A 9,572-nucleotide genomic window follows, 5' to 3' on the forward strand; every position below is an offset into this window, starting at 1 on the left:
TCTATTCCCTAAAGACCTAAAAAGAGCATGCTACAGGGACACTGCTACATCGATGTTCATAGCAGCACAATTCACAATAGCAAGACTGTGGAACCAACCTAGATGCCCTTCAATAGATGAATGGATAAAAAAAATGTGGCATCTATACACAATGGAGTATTACTCTGCATTAAAAAATGACAAAATCATAGAATTTGGAGGGAAATGGATGGCATTAGAGCAGATTATGCTAAGTGAAGCTAGCCAATCCCTAAAAAACAAATGCCAAATGTCTTCTTTGATATAAGGAGAGTAACTAAGAACAGAGTAGGGACGAAGAGCATGAGAAGAAGATTAACATTAAACAGGGATGAGAGGTGGGAGGGAAAGCGAGAGGGAAGGGAAATTGCATGGAAATGGAAGGAGACCCTCATAGTTATACAAAATTACATACAAGAGGAAGTGAGGGGAAAGGGAAAAATAATACAAGGGGGAGAAATGAATTACAGTAGAGGGGGTAGAGAGAGAAGAGGGGAGGGGAGGGGAGGGGAGGGGAGGGGGGATAGTAGAGGATAGGAAAGGCAGCAGAATACAACAGACACTAGTATGGCAATATGTAAATCAATGGAAGTGTAACTGATGTGATTCTGCAATCTGTATACGGGGTAAAAATGGAAGTTCATAACCCACTTGAATCAAAATGTGAAATATGATATGTCAAGAACTATGTAATGTTTTGAACAACCAACAATAAAAAAAAAGGAAAAAAGCCAAAGGTGTGACCCCGGAGATCCAGGCTGTCTGAATCGTGCGGCCTGCCCCGAGGCTACAGAAGGCGTGGCGCCCCAGAGAAGGGGTTAACTAGTCAGCAGGGAATTAAGTGGCTGCGACACGGTGGTATCCCACCAGCCAAGCCCGAGCCCGCACTGACCCCCGGGCTGAGTTTGGGATTGCTGACGGGGACGGAAGCGGTACAGCCCCTCCCCCCACAAGGGACACTCCACTAAGGTAACCAGCGGCCACCATCTTGGACAGCTGAAGTAACCACCGCCACTCTCCGACAGATTGCAACAACAAACAGGTGTGTGTCACCCAGCTCAGCCTCCATACATAGGGGGATTTCGCTTAAAATCTCTCCTAGACTTTCAGGGGGAGGGACTATCAGAGTGAGCCTGCATAAAGACTAAAGGAGAGCTAGAGGCACCTGACCCCCAATCCCCCCTCCCATCAGCGGCCAAAACAAAACCTGTCTAGCCAGCGCTGGGGGAGGGGCAAGCAGAAAAAATCAAAACCATAGAGTGCCGGGGATCCCAAAAGCCAACGGTGTGACCCCGGAGATCCAGGCTGTCTGATTCGCGCGGCCTGCCCCGAGGCTACAGAAGGCGTGGCGCCCCAGAGAAGGGGTTAACTAGTCAGCAGGGAATTAAGTGGCTGCGACACTGTGGTATCCCACCAGCCAAGCCCTAGCCCGCACTGACCCCCGGGCTGAGTTCGGGATTGCTGACGGGGACGGAAGTGGTACAGCCCCACCCCCCACAAGGGACACTCCACTAAGGTAACCAGCGGCCACCATCTTGGACAGCTTAAGTATCCACCGCCACTGTCCGACAGATTGCAACAACAAAACAGGCACAGAGTACAGTTTGAACTGCCGAGAATCATCACTGAGGGGAAATCTGGTCTAGCAGGAGAAACCAAGGCTAGCAGGAGAAACCAGGAGCCTAGAGGCAAGGCCCTCGCGACTGGGCAGCTGTAAACTTCAGGCCCGCCGGCGACAGTTCACCCACTGCCCGCGTAACTGGGCGGTAGGAGAACGCCCTCCCGCTGGTGACGGATCACCTGTCCGCGGCCTGTGATACTGGGCGGCTGGAGTCTACCCGCCTGCCACGACAGGGAGCTGAAACCACACAGAGACAGTCCAGTCACACCCCCCCATTAGGGCACCCCGGCAAGGAGACTGGGGCCTGTCATAGCAGAGTAGTGTCGTCACTGGAGCTCGAACGTCGGAATTCCTTCCCAGCGGAATCCACGTTAGCAGTCATACTTCAACAACACAAAGGAGAGACATCAGAGTAATACAGAAACAAAACAAATCTATAGAGGAGAGCAGAAACACGACAATCAAAAAGAGCTGGAAAGTAACGTGGACAACATGAGAAAACAAGGGAAAAAAGGATTACAAACAATGCAAGACTACTCAATTCTACAGGAGGACATAGAAACTTCAGAAACAGGTATAGGGAAAGAACTCAAGGCATACCTAACTCGAATGGAAAGGAATATTAGAGAAGACATGAGACAGCAAGTCCAAGAAATAAAAATATATTTTGAAAATGAATTAAACAAACAAATTCAAATGGCAAAGAACGAGCTCTACCAGGAGATAGAGATATTAAAAAAAAATCAAACAATAATCCTAGAATTACAGGAAACTATAAACCAAATTAAAAACTCAAACGAGAATATTACAAATAGACTTGATCAAGTAGAATTCAGAACATCAGATAATGAAGACAAGGTTTATCAACTTGAAAAGAATATAGTCAACACAGAAAAGATGCTTAATTCCCACGAGCAATCTATTCAAGAAATATGGGATGTCATAAAAAAACCAAATCTGAGAGTCATAGGGATAGAAGAAGGCACAGAGATTCAAACCAAAGGAATGGACAGCATATTAAATGAAATAATTCTAGAAAACTTCCCAGAGATGAAAGATGGAATGGATTGCCAAATCCTGGAAGCCTACAGGACCCCAAACATTCAAAACCATAATAGACCAACTCCAAGACATATAATTATGAAGATGGCCAACGTACAGAACAAGGAGAGAATATTAAAAGCTACGAGAGAAAAGAGGCAGATTACTTTCAGGGGTAAACCAATTAGGTTAACGACAGATTTCTCATCAGAAACTTTGAAAGCGAGAAGATCCTGGAATAACGTATTTCAAACGCTGAAAAATAATGGATTCCAACCAAGAATACTATATCCAGCAAAATTGAGCTTCAAATTTGACAATGAAATTAAAATCTTTCACGATAAACAAAAGCTAAAAGAATTTGCAGCAAGAAAACCAGCTCTGCAAAGCATTTTGAACAAAACACTACAAGAAGAGGATGTGAAAAATAGTGCCCAAAACTAACAGCAGGAAGTAGCTCAGTAAAGGGGGAGGAAAATAACCAAAAAGCAAAACTAACCAAACTAAAATAAATAAATAAAGAAGCATGACTGGAAATACAAATCATATCTCAATTGTAACCTTAAATGTTAATGGCCTAAACTCACCAATCAAGAGACATAGGCTAGTAAACTGGATCAAAAAAACAAATCCAACAATATGCTGCCTTCAGGAGACTCATATGATAGGAAAAGACATACACAGGCTGAAGGTAAAAGGTTGGGAAAAATCATACCACTCACATGGCCCTCGGAAGCAAGCAGGAGTGGCCATACTCATATCGAATAAAATCAACTTCAAACCTAAGTTAATCAAGAAGGACAAAGAAGGTCACTATATACTGTTAAAAGGAACCATCCACCAACAAGACATAACAATCATCAATTTGTATGCACCCAACAATGGAGCTGCAACGTTCATAAAACAAACTCTCCTCAAGTTCAAGAGTCAAATAGACCACAACACAATAATTATGGGTGACTTCAACACACCGCTCTCGCCATTAGACAGATCCTCTAGACAAAAACTGAATAAAGAAACTATAAAACTCAACAGCACAATCAATAATCTAGACTTAACCGACATATATAGAATATATCAACCATCATCAAGTGGATACACGTTCTTCTCAGCAGCACATGGATCCTACTCAAAGATAGACCATATATTATGCCATAAGACAACTCTTAGTAAATATAAAGGCGTGGAGATAATACCATGCACCATATCTGACCATAATGGAATGAAATTGGAAATCAATGATAAAAGAAGGAAGGAAAAATCCTACATCACATGGAAAATGAACAATATGTTATTGAATGATCAATGGGTTATAGAAGACATAAAGGAGGAGATGAAAAAATTCTTAGAGTCAAATGATAACACAGACCCAACATACCGGAATTTATGGGACACAATGAAAGCAGTTTTAAGAGGGAAATTCATTTCTTGGAGTTCTTACCTCAAAAAAAGAAAAAACCAACAAATAAATGAACTCACACAACACCTCAAAAATCTAGAAAAGGAAGAGCAAAACAACAGCAAATGTAGTAGAAGACAAGAAATAATTAAAATTAGAGCAGAAATCAATGAAATTGAAACAAAAGAAACCATTGAAAAAATTGATAAAACTAAAAGTTGGTTCTTTGAAAAAATAAATAAGATAGACAAGCCCTTAGCCACGCTAACGAAAAGAAGAAGAGAGAGAACTCAAATTACTAACATACGGGATGAAAAAGGCAATATCACAACAGACACTACAGAAATACAGAAGATAATTAGAAAGTATTTTGAAACCCTATATTCCAATAAAATAGAAGATAACGAAGATATCGATAAATTTCTTAAGGCATATGAATTGTCCAGATTGAGACAGGAAGACACACACAATTTAAACAGACCAATAACAAAAGAAGAAATAGAAGAAGCCATCAAAAGACTACCAACTAAGAAAAGCCCTGGACCAGATGGGTATACAGCGGAGTTCTACAAAACCTTCAAAGAAGAATTAATACCAATACTTTTCAAGCTATTTCAAGAAATAGAAAAAGAAGGAGCTCTTCCAAATTCATTCTATGAGGCCAACATCACTTTGATCCCAAAACCAGACAAAGATACTTCAAAGAAAGAAAACTACAGACCAATATCTCTAATGAACTTGGATGCAAAAATTCTCAATAAAATTCTGGCGAATCGAATACAAAAACATATCAGAAAACTTGTGCACCATGATCAAGTAGGATTCATTCCTGGGATGCAAGGATGGTTCAATATACGGAAATCAATAAATGCTATCCACCACATCAATAGACTTAAAGACAAGAACCACATGATCATCTCGATGGATGCAGAAAAAGCATTTGACAAAGTACAGCATCCCTTTATGTTCAAAACACTAGAAAAACTAGGGATAACAGGAACTTACCTCAACATTGTAAAAGCTATCTATGCTAAGCCTCAGGCTAGCATCATTCTGAATGGAGAAAAATTGAAGGCATTCCCTCTAAAATCTGGAACAAGACAGGGATGCCCTCTATCACCACTTCTATTCAATTTAGTTCTCGAAGTACTAGCCAGAGCAATTAGACAGACAAAAGAAATTAAAGGCATAAAAATAGGAAAAGAAGAAATTAAACTATCGCTATTTGCGGATGACATGATAATATACTTAACAGACCCAAAAGAGTCTACAAAGAAGCTGCTAGAGTTAATAAATGAATTCAGCAAAGTGGCAGGTTATAAAATCAACACGCATAAATCAAAGGCATTCCTATATATCAGCAACAAAACTTCTGAAATGGAAATAAGGAAAACCACTCCATTCACAATATCCTCAAAGAAAATAAGATACTTGGGTATCAACCTAACAAAAGAGGTGAAAGATTTATACAATGAAAACTACAGAACCCTAAAGAGAGAGATAGAAGAAGATCTCAGAAGATGGAAAAATGTACCCTGTTCATGGATAGGCAGAACTAACATCATCAAAATGGCGATATTACCCAAAGTTCTCTATAGGTTTAATGCGATGCCAATCAAAATACCAACGGCATTTCTTGTAGAAATAGACAAAGCAATCATGAAATTCATATGGAAAAACAAAAGACCCAGAATAGCAAAAGCAATTCTAAGCAGGAAGTGTGAATCTGGAGGTATAGCGATACCAGAGGTCAAACTGTACTACAAAGCAATAGTAACAAAAACAGCATGGTACTGGTACCAAAACAGGCGGGTGGACCAATGGTACAGAATAGAAGACACAGAGACTAATCCACAAAGTTACAACTATCTTATATTTGATAAAGGGGCTAAAAGCATGCAATGGAGGAAGGATAGCATCTTCAACAAATGGTGCTGGGAAAATTGGAAATCCATATGCAACAAAATGAAATTGAATCCCTTTCTCTCGCCATCCACAAAAATTAACTCAAAATGGATCAGGGAGCTAGATATCAAATCAGAGACACTGCGTCTGATAGAAGAAAAAGTTGGCTACGATCTACAAATTGTGGGGTCGGGCTCCAAATTCCTTAATAGGACACCCATAGCCCAAGAGTTAACAACCAGAATAAACAAATGGGACTTACTTAAACTAAAAAGTTTTTTCTCAGCAAGAGAAACAATAAAAGAGGTAAATAGAGAGCCTACATCCTGGGAACAAATCTTTACCCCCCACACCTCCGATAGAGCCCTAATATCCAGAATGTACAAAGAACTCAAAAAATTAAACAATAAGATAACAAATAACCCAATTAACAAATGGGCCAAGGACCTCAACAGACACTTCTCAGAGGAGGACATACAATCAATCAACAAGTTCATGAAAAAATGCTCACCATCTCTAGCAATCAGAGAAATGCAAATCAAAACCACCCTAAGATACCATCTCACTCCAGTAAGATTGGCAGCCATTATGAAGTCAAACAACAACAAGTGTTGGCGGGGATGTGGGGAAAAAGGTACACTTGTACACTGCTGGTGGGGCTGCAAAATGGTGAGGCCAATTTGGAAAGCAGTATGGAGATTCCTGGGAAAGCTGGGAATGGAACCACCATTTGACCCAGCTATTGCACTTCTCGGACTATTCCCTGAGGACCTTAAAAGAGCGCACTATAGGGATACGGCTGCATCAATGATTATAGCGGCACAATTCACAATAGTTAGACTGTGGAACCAACCTAGATGCCCTTCAATAGATGAATGGATAAAAAAAATGTGGCATCTATACACAATGGAGTATTATGCAGCACTAAGAAATGACAAAATCATAGAATTTGCAGGGAAATGGATGGCATTAGAGCAGATTATGCTAAGTGAAGCTAGCCAAGCCCTAAAAAACAAATGCCCAATGTCTGCTTTGATATAAAGAGAACAACTAAGAACAGAACAGGAAGGAAGAGCATGTGGAAAAGACTACAGTAAACAAAGACGAATGGGGGGAGAGAAACGGAGAGAGAAGGAAAAGCATATGGAAATGGTAGGAGACCTTCAAGGATACATAAAATTATAAGAGGCTATGAGGGGCAAGGGGGAGGGAAAAAAAAGGGAGAGAATTGAACAACAGCAGGGGAGATAGAGAGGGAAGATGGGAGGGGAGGGGAGGGGAGGGGAGGGGGGATAGTAGGGGATAGGAAAGGTAGCAGAATACAACAGACACTAATATGGCATTATGTAAAAATGTGAATATGTAACAGATGTGATTCTGCAATCTATATTTGGGGTGAAAATGGGAGTTCAAAACACAATTTGAGTCTAATGTATGAAAGATGATATATCATGAGCTATGTAATGCTTTAAATAATCAATAAAAAATTAAAAAAAAATAAAAAAAAAAGTAAATAAATAAATTTTTTAAAAAAACCTATCATATGGGCAAAGAAAGCTTATAGCAATGGGGTGCAGAGGTGCGTGAGTGTAATACATACGACTTCAAGACTGAAGCAGGAGGATCACAAGTTCAAGCAAACCTCAGTAACTTAGCAAGGCCCTAACCAACGTAGCAAGACACTGTCTCAAAATTTAAAAAAAAATACAAAGAACTGGGGATGTAGCTTAGTGGTAAAGCACACCCCTGGATTCAATCCCCCGTACCAAAAAAAAAAAAAAAAAAAAATCTTATACTGATACATTGTTCTTTTCTAGTTCTTTCTTTTTTTTGGGGGGGGGGAGGGGCGGGGTAACCAGAGATTAAACTCAGGGGCACTCAACCACTGAGCCACATCCCCAGCACTATTTTGTATTTTATTTAGAGACAGGGTGTCAGTGAGTTGCTTACCTCCTCAATTTTCCTGAGGCTGGCTTTGAACTAGCAATTCTCCTGCCTCATGCCTCAGCCTCCAGAGCTGCTGGGATTATAGGCATGCTCCATCTCCCATCCAAACAACATAACTCTGCCAGACGCATCCTTAAACTATGTTCAAAACTTTCCATAGGAATACTAATTAACTATTTCACAGCATCACTCAATTCACATTATAGCTTACTTCATGAAGTCTAAACTCCCCTCCAGAATCTGGCCTTAAATCACTTACCTATTATTATTCTCATTCAGCTTTCTCACCAAATGAATGATAATGATCACTTTCTGCTCCTGGACCACTCCAGAAATTCTCTTGCTCTTGTTTCTCTCACAGTTGCTTTTCCTGAATTCTTCTCCTTCAAGGTCCAGATCAAATTCTGCTACCTCCAGGACACTCTGTAAAGAGAAATGATAGGGCTAAGTCAGGAAACATTGCCTCTAGCTGTTTGCTATAATTAATACTTCTCTAGATTAAGTAAATTAGTATAATTTAGGTGAAAAGAAGAAACTGCTGCTAATGCTTTATTGAAAGCATGATTTTTGCAAGAAAATTTAGCATAATGGGGAGTTATATTGGCCAAATTAATTATATTGTGTGAATATATAACAACTAATGAATGAATATGTAACATTAATATGTACAACTACAATGCACCCCAAAAAATGGGGGGGGGCATCACAATGGGGTAAGGAGGACTTGTTAAATCATATTAGTTCTCTCTTTGCTAATTACTGCCCTGCTGAACCACTATTAGGGCTGAGTGGGTCCTAGTCCTCAGTTTTATCAAAGCACGCCTGTAAACCCAGCAACTCCAGAGGCTAAGGCAGGAGGATTGCAAGTTCAAAGCTAGTCTCAGCAACTTTGTGAGACCCAGTCTCAAAAAGTGGCTCAGTGGTTAAGCGCCAGTAGGTTAAATCCCTGGTATAAAAAAAAAAAAAAAAGAAAAACTAACTGTGTTAAGAAATTTAAGAGCCCAGGCTAAGCACTCAACAAATGGGTGCCATGTGTTTAACTGTGTATATTTATATCAGAATATAGCAATATAGCCCGATTTACATCCAACTGGACAAAACTGTTGGGGGAAAGTAGGTTCTACCATGGGGGGGTGTCCCCGATTTCTTGACAGAACTTCAAAATTATAACTAAACACAAAATCTGAGCAGCAGTTCGTGCTCATGTGCGTTGGTATATTCTTCTATGAAGACACTTCACAGTTTGCATGAGGGTCTGGAACGAGCGCAGAACCCAAAACAGGCCGGAAACCTGGAGGACAGTTAAGATTTTTGATTTAGAGGCAGGGAGCTGGGGGAAACCAAGGAAAGGCCTGAGGTCTTTTGAGGGGAAGTGCGAGTCTGGGCTTGCTCCCTCCCTCCCTCCCGGAGCTCAAACTGGGCAGCAGGAGACACTTTATCTCAGTTGTTAGTGACCTTGGACCTGGCGTGGCCGGGGTTGTACCTCAACTTACCTCCGGAAATCAGTGGGTCGGGGGCGGAAGCCAGCGGGTCTTCAGCCGAGGGCGGGATGCAGACTTCAATCTCCGCGCGGGGGCGGGCCCAGCGCGCGGGGCGGGGCTGCCGCCGGAGAAAGGCGGGCTCCGCTCCGGGCCCAGCGGG

The 9,572-nt window shown here is 41.1% G+C and overlaps 1 protein-coding gene across 3 annotated transcripts in view; it reads right to left on the bottom strand.

Annotated features, from left to right (window-relative positions):
- The window catches only part of PRIMPOL (primase and DNA directed polymerase), a 49,524-nt gene extending 39,961 nt beyond the window's left edge, over positions 1 to 9,563 (bottom strand). For 2 of the 3 annotated variants that reach the window (XM_081269008.1, XM_081269006.1), the window contains exons 1-2: positions 9,425 to 9,563; positions 8,191 to 8,354 (exon numbers count right to left, since the gene is read on the bottom strand). The gene's annotated coding sequence lies outside the window, so the exon portion shown is untranslated. The remainder of the gene's footprint in view (positions 1 to 8,190; positions 8,355 to 9,424) is intronic. The other variant, XM_081269007.1, reaches the window with a different exon arrangement.
- Positions 9,564 to 9,572: the final 9 nt, after the last annotated feature.

The sequence above is a fragment of the Spermophilus citellus genome (genome assembly GCF_964194105.1).
Source record: "Spermophilus citellus genome assembly, chromosome: 16".
Lineage (NCBI taxonomy): Eukaryota > Metazoa > Chordata > Mammalia > Rodentia > Sciuridae > Spermophilus > Spermophilus citellus.